This window comes from Etheostoma spectabile, chromosome 12 (genome assembly GCF_008692095.1).
Source record: "Etheostoma spectabile isolate EspeVRDwgs_2016 chromosome 12, UIUC_Espe_1.0, whole genome shotgun sequence".
In the NCBI taxonomy this organism is placed as follows: Eukaryota; Metazoa; Chordata; class Actinopteri; order Perciformes; family Percidae; genus Etheostoma; species Etheostoma spectabile.
This window is the reverse complement of record NC_045744.1, coordinates 1,296,980-1,309,808: the sequence shown is the minus strand read 5'-3', so window position 1 is coordinate 1,309,808 and position 12,829 is coordinate 1,296,980. Positions and strand designations below refer to the sequence as shown.

At 44.0% G+C, this 12,829-nt stretch overlaps 1 protein-coding gene and 1 long non-coding RNA gene across 10 annotated transcripts in view; one reads left to right on the top strand and one right to left on the bottom strand.

Annotated features, from left to right (window-relative positions):
* The window catches only part of pard3ab (par-3 family cell polarity regulator alpha, b), a 351,497-nt gene that overhangs the window by 272,041 nt on the left and 66,627 nt on the right, over nucleotides 1–12,829 (bottom strand). The gene's annotated exons all lie outside the window — the stretch shown is intronic.
* LOC116699796 (uncharacterized) lies at nucleotides 4,686–5,016 on the top strand. Its single transcript, XR_004334506.1, has 3 exons — nucleotides 4,686–4,835; nucleotides 4,923–4,933; nucleotides 4,978–5,016. It is a non-coding gene; the product is annotated as an uncharacterized LOC116699796 (long non-coding RNA).

The window sequence follows — 12,829 nt, the reverse complement described above, 5'->3', positions numbered from 1 at the left end:
AATTAAATGAGAACCAAAGTCATAAAAAAAAAAAATCAGGTCTTTACAAATTAAATTGTGATCAGGTGAATTGAGAGCATTTATAACGATGAATTGTGCAGGCCTCCGAATACGTACTAAAGGAATTCTTACTGACATGACAATGTAAACAAACTGCATAGAATCTCATCCTCCCCCGCCCTTACTGTTCAAACCACCTGATGAGAAGGAAGACGGAAAACAAAAAAATATAAACTGAAAAAAAAAACGAAAGTGGGCTTCGCATGGTCCCACAATGGGCTTGGGAATATATTCCTATTATACTCGCCATTGATCTGACTGGATATGGTCTTAAAGGTTGATATGGTAATATGACCAAGATTGTTTTTCCTGCTTTTAAAATCGCTTTATAGTTGATGATGACTGTTTGGTGATGAGCTTTTTTATTATTCACCTTTAAGGTCTCGCTGATTTTCAAAATTACGTCCGACATTTCAGACGTTAAAACACACAATGTCCAGTTACACCCTAGCTCTGAATTCCACCATCAACGATTGAAATTCAGGGTTGAATTTTCTCGTTTCCCCCCCCGCATCCAAGGAAACATGTTGTGTTTTCTGAGAAGAGCAAAGCATGGCCTATCATACGCTGCAGAGTGCAACATATTTCCTCAGAACTCCAATAGTCGCCAGCTGATTTGATTCGGATACCTCCTCTGAACCAATTATTTTCAGAAGACTGATGAGAAAAATGCACCGAACATTTTTTTTTTTTCAATTCAGTGTGCAAGATACCTTTCTAACTTAGTCCATTGTATCCACATTAAGTGCCATGTGCCGCTTCTTTATTCCCAACTCTCCTTGTAATATTTGAAAGCACCAATAGTCAACCCTAAGCCCTAACCTATCGCCCAGTAAATATACCAGTAGAGCCTAGCTCGAGTTGACATTATAAGCAGACTGCTGCTAAATTAATAGCATGAAGATAACAAAAGCACTGTTTATTATATGTTGCGTCAGCTTCACATCTGACCCTCTGCCGACTCCATCATCCTGGTTGGTGGTCGTGGTCGGCATCTGTTGTGTTCTGTTGGGGTCGGCATCCTGTTGGTGGTTCTTGGGTCTGCATCGCTGTGGATCACACTCTTTGAAATGCAGATGTGTGACTACGTCCTCATAACGGCTGCACCCGTCCTGGGAGCTGCCGCAAAAAAAAAAAAAAAAAAAAAAAAAAAAAAAAAAAAAAAAAAAACAAACAGCGCGCCCCCCCATCACGCGTCGGCCCAATGAGACGAGGACGTGACAAGGACGAGGGACGATGCGAGATGATATCAGATGCTTCGTCCTTCCAAACCAACGGCTGGGAACTCCTGCATGAACCACCTAACCCACTCTGATTTTTCAGGTCCAGGCCAAACTGGGCCAGTCCCTTCGCTCTCCGTTTTACTGTTTGGGATCAGTTTTCAAGACCTCATGGTGCTTCTTGTAAATTAATAATATATAAATGAAAGATACTTGATAGCTTGATTCGTTAAGGTAGCCTCCCCAGTCAGTTTATTATAATTGTTAACATTAGCTAAGTCTTGGTGTTTGCTATACGTTGATTTTGTTAGATTGCCAATTAGTGCTGACAATATTACTTAAATATCTTCAATTGATCAAGTGTGATTACATCCTACACATCGTGATATCCAATTACGCGTAGTCTATATGCTGTAACAAGCCTCTAACAATAGTCCCGAAAATCTTTGTGAAACATTTTGAGTTATACTTATTTAAGAATTTGCAGATGTCCCCCTTGCTGTCGATTATTTTGGGCATTTTAGGCTATTTTATTTGACAGGCAGCTAAGAATAAATAGTGGATGGGGGGGGATGACATCAGCAAAGGGCTGCAGGTCTGAGTCAAACCCGCCTGCTGCTCAAGGATAAACCTCTGTTCAACCCTTGCAGTGTTAGTAATTTTGTTTCGAAGCACTTCAGTTGTTGTGCACTGGAGAGCTCCAGTAATTCCCTCCTCTTCGTCGTCGTTTCACCGTCACTCAGTCCTGTCCAGCCTCGTAGTCGCGTCCTCTGGCCCCCCGACAGTCCTCCCAAGACGTTTGGGCATTGGGCATCCGCCCTGCTGGACTGCGAGCACTCTTACTACGTAGTTGGCATGGGTTTTGAATCTGTGTTGCATAATAGCTTTAGACGGTTTGTTGTGCTGGCCAACCATTCTGCTTTGATTGAAAAGAGCTTGTTGGTTCTGGACTTCTGTGGTTGTCCTGCAGTGCTGTTTGTGGGTGACTGATAATCTGATTTGATGGTTTTCCCCATAGAAAACCATTTACATTGCTATACCCAGAGAAACCGTTTTATTTCTATGGTTCTGCCCCTTTTCTTTTGGGGGTCCCTCCGCCTTGTTTTGGATTATTCTCTTCCTGTTTCATACCCCCATCCCACATTACTTATTCCTGCCACAATCAACTTATGTTGCTAACTTAATTTTTTTTAGCTGTAACCAATCTGCTGAATTGCGAATCATAATTTAAATTAATTTAGCACACCCGGGGAGCTCCTCTGGTTATAACGAGCCAGCCGTACACATCGGCGCTGGATTCGGTTGCCTTTGCGTATGCACCTCCCCCTTTCTGCTCCTCTTTCTTTCTCAGCTGTCCTAATCACCATAAACAAAAAATGGCAAAAAAAACAACTCCTTCACCCACAAGCCTCACAGACAGTGCATAATTGTATTTTGAGGTCAGATCAGAAAAGGTTCCAGTTCAGTAAAAAAAAAAACACTTTTTTGGTCATGTTTTCACCTGTGTGTTTAGGTCCTCTGGTTTTAGCTCAAGTGCGACAGCTCACTAGTTTTAGCTCCAGAGTGAGACACTCATTTCTATCCTATCGTTGGTTGGAGCTGCACCTCTCAGTATCTCTTAATCCAGCGCTAAGACTCTTTCTCTCCAGCTCAGTCCCAGGCAGGATCAGCTGTGGACTCTTCTATACCACGGGACATTGTGGAATACCCTGCACACAGGGACAGGAAGTATAACAGAAAGAATAGTTCTTTGGAGATTATGTTCCAACTAGTGGGAGGGGGTATTTCCAACCTCTTCTTCGTTTGAATACTATGGTGCAAGACAGCTGTCATTTTTCAGAAAAGTTGTTCATTTACACATCTGTGTGTGGATATCGCTGTCACGTTGTCAGAGAGCACGTAAACTGTGGTGGCCGTGTGAACTAAAGCTAAAAAACCTACGTGTAGAGCCAATCAGAGTTGCTGTCCTCATTTCTTTGCGGGGGTGTGTGCGTGCTCATCTTAAGCCCACATCCTCCGCGACCTAGAACCGGCAGACCTAGTTTTAGGTCACGTCTTATAACAGAATGATCAAATACACGAAGTTGATTGGGCCACAAAGCACCCCGATGATTTTTACAAACAAACCACGGCGGTACTACAAAGAGCGAGAGGGACGCCGGGGTCCATCCACTTGAAAGCTTGCAGGTACAAAAAGAATTCTGGTCCCCTACCCCTGTCTTTGGAACGTCTGACTCAGTGGGAGTAAACCGAGGCAGAGGGACAGACACTTTATAATTCTTAACTTTATGTTATCAGAATCAAATAGAAACCGACTACAGATCCTCTGCAGACTGAAAAAAAACACGGGCCCTAATTCACAAGCTGCCTAAGAATAGACACGAATTCGATAGTTCAGGCACCTGGCCACATACTAATATCTGCAGCTCAGATTTGGTGTGCATAATCACTTTATTTTTTTGGGCCTATCGTAGAATTTTCAGTGTTCTGTGCATAATTGAAAAATGTCTGGCATTTTAGATACCCGAGACATCTCAAGTCATTCCAGTACAAAATGTTTTTTGGCGAATTGGCTTAAAACCACACACACACACACCCACACACACACACACACACACACACACACACCACACCCACACACCACACACCCCACACACCACACACACACACAGTCAGTTGTTTGCAGTGCTGTGACAGATCTCATGAACGATGGCACTTCCTGCTCATTTCTGTGACGATAAGGACTTTGCAGTCTGGTAGATTTCCAGAGCTCTGGTCTGGATATGTCTAAAAATAGGGCAAACTACAACTACCATCTTGATCAAGTACCGGGAATTCCCCAGTGTCCAATGCTCTGTGTGTAAATTCAGATTTCCCAACTGGCTCATCACTGGAATCCACAGGGTCTCTGTGTCGTGGGTTTACCTGCAGTGACACGCTGTCACCAACACTGACCGTGATGTAGCGGACGGAACAGCTCGTACACAACACTAATGCAGCCTTCCTGCTCCCCTTTCGTCTGCTACACTCTGCCATCTTTGTCTTTTAGTTCTTACATCTTTCTGTCTGGCTGTCTAACTTCAATTATAACTTCTAAGGGAGTGGGACATTTACATCTTGTCCCTTTGTGTTTCGAATGACTGTTTGCACCCTACCCTTCATTTGAGCATCGTGGACGTGAGTTTAGGAAATGCAAACTCTAATATTTGTAGCGTGTTTTCATCTTATTTTAACATACTTTGCCCACGTTTTGTTGTAGTCTGAAGAATTCTCCAACACTAACACTTAAATAGCATATCAGAAGCCCTAAGCCACATATGAAATAAACAATATTCTTACTTTCATTTATCTATATAAAGAGACTCGAGATACAGTATTAGGGTCCACAAGGTCCTATATAAAAGAGACTTCAATACGTATTAGGACCACTTAAGGTCTATATAAAAGAGACCGTCAGATCCAGGTTATTAGGGACACAAGGTCTATAAAGAGACTTCCAGATACATTTTAGGGCCCACTAACGTCTATATAAAGAAACTCATATACAGTATTAGGGTACAACACTAAGGTCTTATAAAAAGACATCCAGATACAATATTAGGGGACCACTAGGTCTATAGAGAGACTTCAATACGTCGTTAGGGACCACTAAGGTCTAATATAAAGAGACTTCAGATACGTAATTATGGACACTAAGGTCTATATAAAAGAGACTTGCAGATACAGTAAGTAGGGAGCCACTAGGTCCTATATAAAGAGACCTTCCGCATATAGTATTAGGGACCACTAAGGTCTTGATATACAAAGACTTCATATAACTATTATGGACCACGTAAGGTCTATCTAAGGAGACTTCGATACAGATTAGGGACCACTAAGGCTATATAAAATAGACTCCCAGATACAGTATTAGACCACGAAGTCTATATAAAAGAGGCTTCATGGATACAGTAATAGGACCGACTAAGGTCTAATAAAGACTTCAGAGACAGTATTATGACCACTAAGGCTATATAAAGATACTTCAGATACAGTTATTGGGGACCACTAAGGTCTATATAAAAGAACTTCAGATCAGTGTTAGGGACCACAATCTATATCAAAGAGACTTGCAGATACAGATTAGTGGACCACTAATGTCCTAGGAAAAGACTTCAGATACAGTAATTCGGGGGGGACCACTAAGGTCTATATAAAAGACTTCAGATACAGTTACTAGGGTGCCCAAAGAGCACCATGCCAGGTGACCCTTTTAAAGTGTTATTACCCCTCCCTCGTATGTTTCTAGTTCCTGAGGGTCATGTTTTGCAGTTACGTTGTGGGTAGATGACGTAACGCCGGGCTGCTGTGTGCGAGTTAAACCCAAGCAGTCACACCTTCACTCAGACTTTGTCAAGGGATTCCCCCACACTCTCTGCACCTACACATTTTTGTTATTGCCCATTTGCACGCACTCATTCTGCCTTTGGCCTTTATTGCTGCATTCATTTTTAATAGTTCTGTGCGCATGGTTTTCCTGTCAAGATTGCTGAGGGGAGTTTTCACAATATCTAAGATGTAATTCGTAAATCCTCTTAATGCCTTGTTACTGCATCACAGACTCTCTACCTTTTAATTGCCCTGTATTATTGTAATATATCTATACTGTGTGTAAAGCAACTTTGATCTGCCGTTTTTTTTGAATACTGATAAATAAGCCCTACCTTTTCCTTCCACCCCTCACACACGAAGACCTAGTAAGCACATCACCCCCGACCCTCAGCCACCTCACTGGCTCCCAATAATCCCCCATCAAATAAAAATCCTCCTTCCCATCTACCCGTCCCTCCATTCCCTTGCCCCACAGTACCGCTCCGACCTCCCCCCCATACCCCCCACCCTGAAACCTGCGGTCCTCAGATGGCGATTCGGTAATGCGTTTTGGTTTTTGATCAAGTCGTTATGGAAATAAGTTATTATCTTTACGCGGCACCACTGACAAAGCATGTGCATGCCTAGTGCATGTTTGAAGATTGTACAGACGGACCTTTATTGGATTGAAAGCTTTGATTACCATACCTCCATTTTCGGACAAAGAACTTGTTCTGGTCAGTGCTGGATGTCAAATATTCTACGACCCTACTACTAATCTTTTTAGTTCTCATACTAACCTTTTTTTGTCTTTCCTTACCTGCTTTACGGATTAAGTGCACGTTTTTCCCCTCATTATTTTTTCACTCAGTCTGTTTGCTTGATTTTTCACCTCGGTTTTGGCTCTGTGGTTTTACCATGTGCTTCCCCCCCCCCACTCTTCCCAATGATGCCAGTTCTGGCTGCAGGTGCACCGCTGGAGCACTGCGCCGGTCGTCATCCTCGACCTGACGATGTTCTCTGCACTGCCGCGACAAAGAAGGGTGAGTGCGCTCGATTAGTAGAGATGACAGAAGGTTTGGAAGCGCTGCTGAGTCCAACACGAGCTTTCCTGGCGATATTAACAAAAATCAATATCAGCAATATTCTTTGCCCACTACCTCGACGATGAATGTTATAGATTTGACAAATGGTTCTTTCACAAAATAGTTCCACAATGAGAATTTTTAATGAATACCTCATAAATGGGATCAACCACTAATGGTACGGCATAGTGAACGGGCCGTAATGCAATCCCAAAACCAATAAGAAAACCCACCCCGACCCACACCCCCCCCACCCCAAAGGGACTTCCCATTCTTTAATGCAGCCTTAAGAAGACACACATGCCACATCAGGATATCGATATCTAATTCCAGAGGAAATCTTCTATCTGAAATCACTATATCGTTGTTTCTTTCTTCGAGGCACATTTGCAAGTTTGGAGTTTGCCGGGGGGCTGCACTCCTGGAAGGTACGCTCAGCAATGGGTTGGTGATTGGCTACAGGCCTCATAATGGGAGGGCTGAACTCTGCTCTGACCCTCCTTAGCACCGAGAAGTAAGGCTGATTCGACGATACAACGATCCCAATTTGCCCGCAGGGTATCATGTGGAGTGTCCAAACGGCCCAATTGTGACGTCGTTGTTGGTCTCACTGTAGCTCAAAGACTTATACTTCACTACTACTGTTATCCCTCAGATTTGTTTGAGCTCACCGTTTACGACACACTTGAAGCCTTTATGTTCACCACAGGAGAGAGAAGAGAGAGAGATCTATCGAGACACAGCAGAGCTTTGTGTCCGAAACCTCAAAAGTTTGTTGTACAGCAATAAGGGTTCCTGTACGGGACGCATCAGCCCCCTCACGCCCTAGCGCAAAACAGACCCCGACACGCTGGCCAATCATGTACCATCATTATCCAAAAGTTGAGTATGTCGTAACTTTTTCGCCACAGGACACTGCGTTGGTCCCCCCCCCCCCCTCCCCCTCCTCCGACAACTCCCGCCACCCTAAACGCACTGCCCCCATTCCACAGGCTGAAAGACCGTGCAATTTTTGCCAAAGCGGTCGACGCAGGCCGTGTGAATGCGGCTGAAGCGTTGGCATTGCTGTGAGGTTTAGTGAGGATTTACCTCACAGCGCCCGCTCGAGCGGTGACTTTCCTCACAGCCGAGTTCTCTTCGCCTGCGGCCGGTTGAGGGAGAGCAGCTGATGCTGACTGACGCAGCATGTCAAAGGGCCCATTCTCTCTGTGGTAAATAGTTCATAAATTCTTTGAAAGAGTTTAATTAATCCTTTGCAGACCTCGTGTAGGAGATCTGAGGGGGCAGTGCCCTGACATAAGATTCGGACCAGCCTTGACCAACTGCCACTTTGGGCTTTGAAAGACCATGATGTCTCTCTCTCATGGGGGGTCAAATTCTCTGTGCGGCAAGCAAAAAGGGGGGGAACTTTTCCCCTGTTATCCTCCTGCTAGAGTTTAGCACCCAATGGGCTTAACACAGGCAGTTATTACAGTTTTTAGGCTCCAACATCTTCAGAAGTCACTAAAGTGCCCCCCCCCTGTGCAGTGCATATGGACTTAGTAATATAATACCGCTCTTCTTTTTTTTTTAAAGCATCATTCAGAACACCGCCATTTTAAGTTTGTTGCACCGGTATCAGAAAAAAACCTCCAAAACCGATATCCCTACTCTGGATCCTGAGTAAATCAAGAATTGGTTGTTTACCGCTCTGTAGCATTTGCTGTTTATTGTTTTGTTTTTAGTGTTTGTGATAAAGGTCTATTTCATTCATATGGTCTAAAAAAGCTTCATTTGACTTGGTTAAACGTGCAGAAACCCTGTGTGTGGGATTGTGTCCCCGCCGGCCCCATGCTCCGTCTGGGAGGACACTGGATCACAGATGGTGTCCTACCCCAGCGATCAGGGTTCCAGTTACAGTGTGTGTCCAGCAACAATCATCCCCGGTACGAGGGCTCTGTGTAGCCCGCTTGTAGTGGGAAGCTGCCCTTGAGAGGCGGCAGGGGTTTTAGGAATGTGCCTACCTCACTACAGGAGTAAGAAGAGTAACTCATTTGGACAACAATCACAAGTGCCGTACCAGGACCAGTGATTACCGTGTCTCTCTGTGTTGGTTTATGGCCCGAACATTAAGTGGACGCTGATCTAGTACAAGCTTACTCTCAGACTTGTTCCAAAATGTATACTTCCTCTTCTGAACCCGTGTGGTGTTCAGGTCCACACCACAAAAAAAAAACCCAACAACACACACACACACAACCACAACACACACACACACACACCACACACGACACAACACCCACACTATTACATAACTATTACATACGAGTGTATTAAGGTAGGTGCTGGTTGTACGTATTTTCTGCACCTGCTACTCACACTAATACCAACAATTAGCTATCACGCCCTCATGGTATGCCTAAAAATGTTTAAAAGTAACAACACCTTTCATTGTGCTTCTTTCTTTATCAAAATCAAAAAGGGTCTTTGCGAAACGTTGGCATACCATTGCAACCACACTCGGGTGATTCCTTTACAGTAATTATACAGTTCCGTACTAACGCAGTTCATTTGAGAGATGATAGAAAATCATCAAAGATAATTATCTGTGAGTATTTCCATTGAAGTTCTGCATCTGACAGAAATCTTGCACTATTTTCACATTGTTAAGGAATATTTTTGTTTTTTTTCACAGACCACAAGAACCGTCCAGTTTTGAAATGACCGTTTAAGGCCCAGTGTGAAATATCACTGAACAAAACTCAATTTTTAGGTCATAATTTCTAGTTTCTTTCTGTGACAGTTTTTGATGATAAAGGAATTTGACCCGGTTGGAGGCCAGCACTCTCGCTCGCTGCATCTCTCTCTCTCTGGGCAACTATTCCAAACTCATGTTTTACAGCCCGTGTGTGCTTGGTGTGTGTGTGTGTGCCGTCTCCTGGTGCTGTCATCCTGCTAATCTCTTCACATCCCTCTTTCTTACCCCTCACTCCTTTGTCCCTACAGGCGTTTTTCCACTAGCCAGGGTCATGTGCATTTCATACATGACGACCTATTCAGCCTCGCGGACACAGATCTACACTGCTCTTATCGACTTGAAGCCAAACCCTTTGGGAGCGGGTACGCACTGTTTCTCTGCAAATACACAAACGGTTAAATGGTGGGTCCTGCCTGAGTGGGAGTGAAAGATCTCCAGGAAAAGGTCTCCGTCAAGCATCTCCGTTTCTGGCGCAGTGCGTGGGCTCATTGTTTACCAGAAATTCTTACTAGTTTTTTTGGTGTTATTGTCGCCCCCCCAAACGAAAAGACAAAAGACCCGGGCGAGATCAGCTACCGCATAACACATCGCAAAAGCCGGCACATAACCCAAAAGACAGCCTTTTTTGGGTAATTTAAAGTACAGAAGTTTCTGCAGTCTGTTTCGCCCGGGTCTAGACCAGGACTCAGAGCTTGTGTATATATAGGCTACATGAGAGCGAGTGATTGAGAATGCCGCTGTAAGCAACCGCTGTCAGCGACCAGATCAGCCAAGTAAGTTTTCCGCCTTGCTTCTCAGCAACCCACAAAACAAAAAAGAGGGCTCGGCAGTCAGTTGATAAACTCAGACAGAGCTAGAGGCGGGGAACCCGTCTAAAAACGTACCGGCACTACACTCGGGAGACCGGCTCACATTGTGTGATGTCTCCTCTACTATCCAGTTCTCTTTGCCTCTTTAAAGATGGCGTTCTTGTTGAACGGTAAAATTCAAATGCTCACTTGGCTGATTGGGCTGATTGTCCAACCATCAACTGTGCTGGATTAAATGACAACCCAACAGTGCACTGTGTCGTTTTATTAATATCTCAGAACCCTTTGTTCCAACAGACTGCTTTTTCACATCCCACTGTGGAGTGTTAGCAGCCCTGGCCAGAGCATGGGAACTTGGGCTCGGCGCCACATTCATACCTCTGCTGGGCCCACACCCTCCGTGTGTGTGTGTGTGTGTGTGTGTGTGTGTGTTCACTGTTTGTGTCTTCTGGAGCATACTGTTTGCTGTCTGTCTTGTGGTGTGCATGCATGCCTTGACACACGTGTGTGAAAATGAATCCACTTCTGGTCGTGGTGTGGGATGGTTTTAACTTCCTGACCCCTGACCTCCTGGAGAACCTGTGATGTTGTAGACAGCTGCTGCCGTGGTGACATTGTCTCTTACGGTCTATTAATTGAATGTTTAGTGGAACTATTTTCTATTCATATTTACCTAATTGTTTACAGAAATGTCCCAGTTATCAGTGAATTTTTAAAATAATGGTCTTTAACAGTGATGTAGAAGGCGCAGTAGTAGGCTACTGCTGTTTTTATTCTTTTAGAACTGATAAGAACACATTGGCGTGTCCAATGTCCCATGCTTTTCAAGAAAACACTTAGGGCTGGCGATTCATATTATGTCCTCATCCTTGCATAAGAAAGATAGTCAGTTTTTGTTGTTCTCATGTGTTTATGATATGCATTTGGTCCGTTACACAGTGCCGATTGAACTTCAGCTAACTTAAAAAAAACAACACACAAATCGAATCCTAATCGCAATATCTAGCCGAAAAATTCCAATTAATCCCCCCCCCCTCCCCCCAATGGGTCAGCCCTGATTGGTCCATATGATAGTTGTAAAGCACCATTAGGTGGTGTGGGTTGGTGTTTGTTGTGTTGAGAGCAAAAGAAGGGAAGGGTTCAGACAAAGGGAGATGGAGAGGAGATGGAGAGTGACGGAGAACCCAACTCTGTACTGCTGACGCGCTTGTACATGTCTTTATGTCTCTCGGTCAACAGCTTGGAAGGTCGTGGTTTCTTTTTCCACATTATTATTTTAGATTGTATGAGAGAGACAGAGAGACAGGCAGTATGTGTGTGTTTGGGTTTCCCAAATCAGTGTACATACCGATAAGAAGCCTTCTTGTAGACTCGCACAACTGTACAATTGACAAGTGGCATGCTGTTTATACAGGCTTGGGATATACGCTCAATCGGCGAATACTGCGTTTTCAGCCTGGGTTTTCACAGCTTCCGTCAGCGGCTGTTCGTTAAGAACCAACCAACCCCCCAATCTTGAAAGCTTTCTCTGCATATGCGCAAACACCAAACGCGACCTTTGAAGACGCTGGTTGAAGGAATGAAAGAGGGCGCTGTGTTCGCTGAAGTAAACAGCCCGCCGCTGCGGGAAAAGTTGTTTATTTTCACAAAACAAGATACAAATATATAAAGTTCTGATAAATAACTGTATTAAAGTACAAACTATGGGTTGGTGTAACAACTTATGCAACTCCAACACTCCTGAACAGGTCGGCCTGTTTTTATTTTATTTTTAAGACTAAGGAATAATTAACGACTAACATAGTGTATATACTTTCTATTATCGCCTTTATAATACCCACTGTCTGATAGATCTGGAAAGCCTGAATCGGTCGGCTCTAATAGATAAGATCAATACCCAAAGGCATACCTTGAAAAATTACCACAATAACAAACACCCAGTAAGATAACCAGCGACATGGATAACAACTGAATGACTGAACATTCTACGGGCCGACTGCATCACGAACACTACTACTGTCTCCCGAGCGCTGCCATGCTCTCCCTTCTCTTCACCGAGGCCTCTATGGTTACAGGCTTGTGGTGATGAGCAATGTGCGACAGGTGTCAAAATAAATCTAGATTTGGTACTGCCAATGTATTTTGTCATGGTTGTGTGCTATAAACATTACACTTAGTGAGAAAAAAAAAAACCTGATTCTTGTTTTTCCTACAGGTCATTCTTTAACAACCAACATGGATTCCTCTTCTCAAAATGTGCCGATGCGTGACATTCCATCAGTTAAAAAGCAGCAGAAGTCACAAGAAGTGTAACAATACATCATTTGAAATGTTTCCTTCTACCTGTGGGATCGTATCGCCCATCACGTTACAGTCCCTCTCTTTTGTACCCCCTTTTCATCCCCCCTTCCCTCTTATTCTAGCTTTCCTCATGCACTATCAAACGTTTCCTCCGCTCTCCAGTCTCACTCTCCCTTCCCATCTGTGTGTGTCCTTATCAAACTTTAACAGAATGCCGTCCTACACTTGACACACATTAAGACTCCTTTCCTGTTCAGAAGCGCTGCA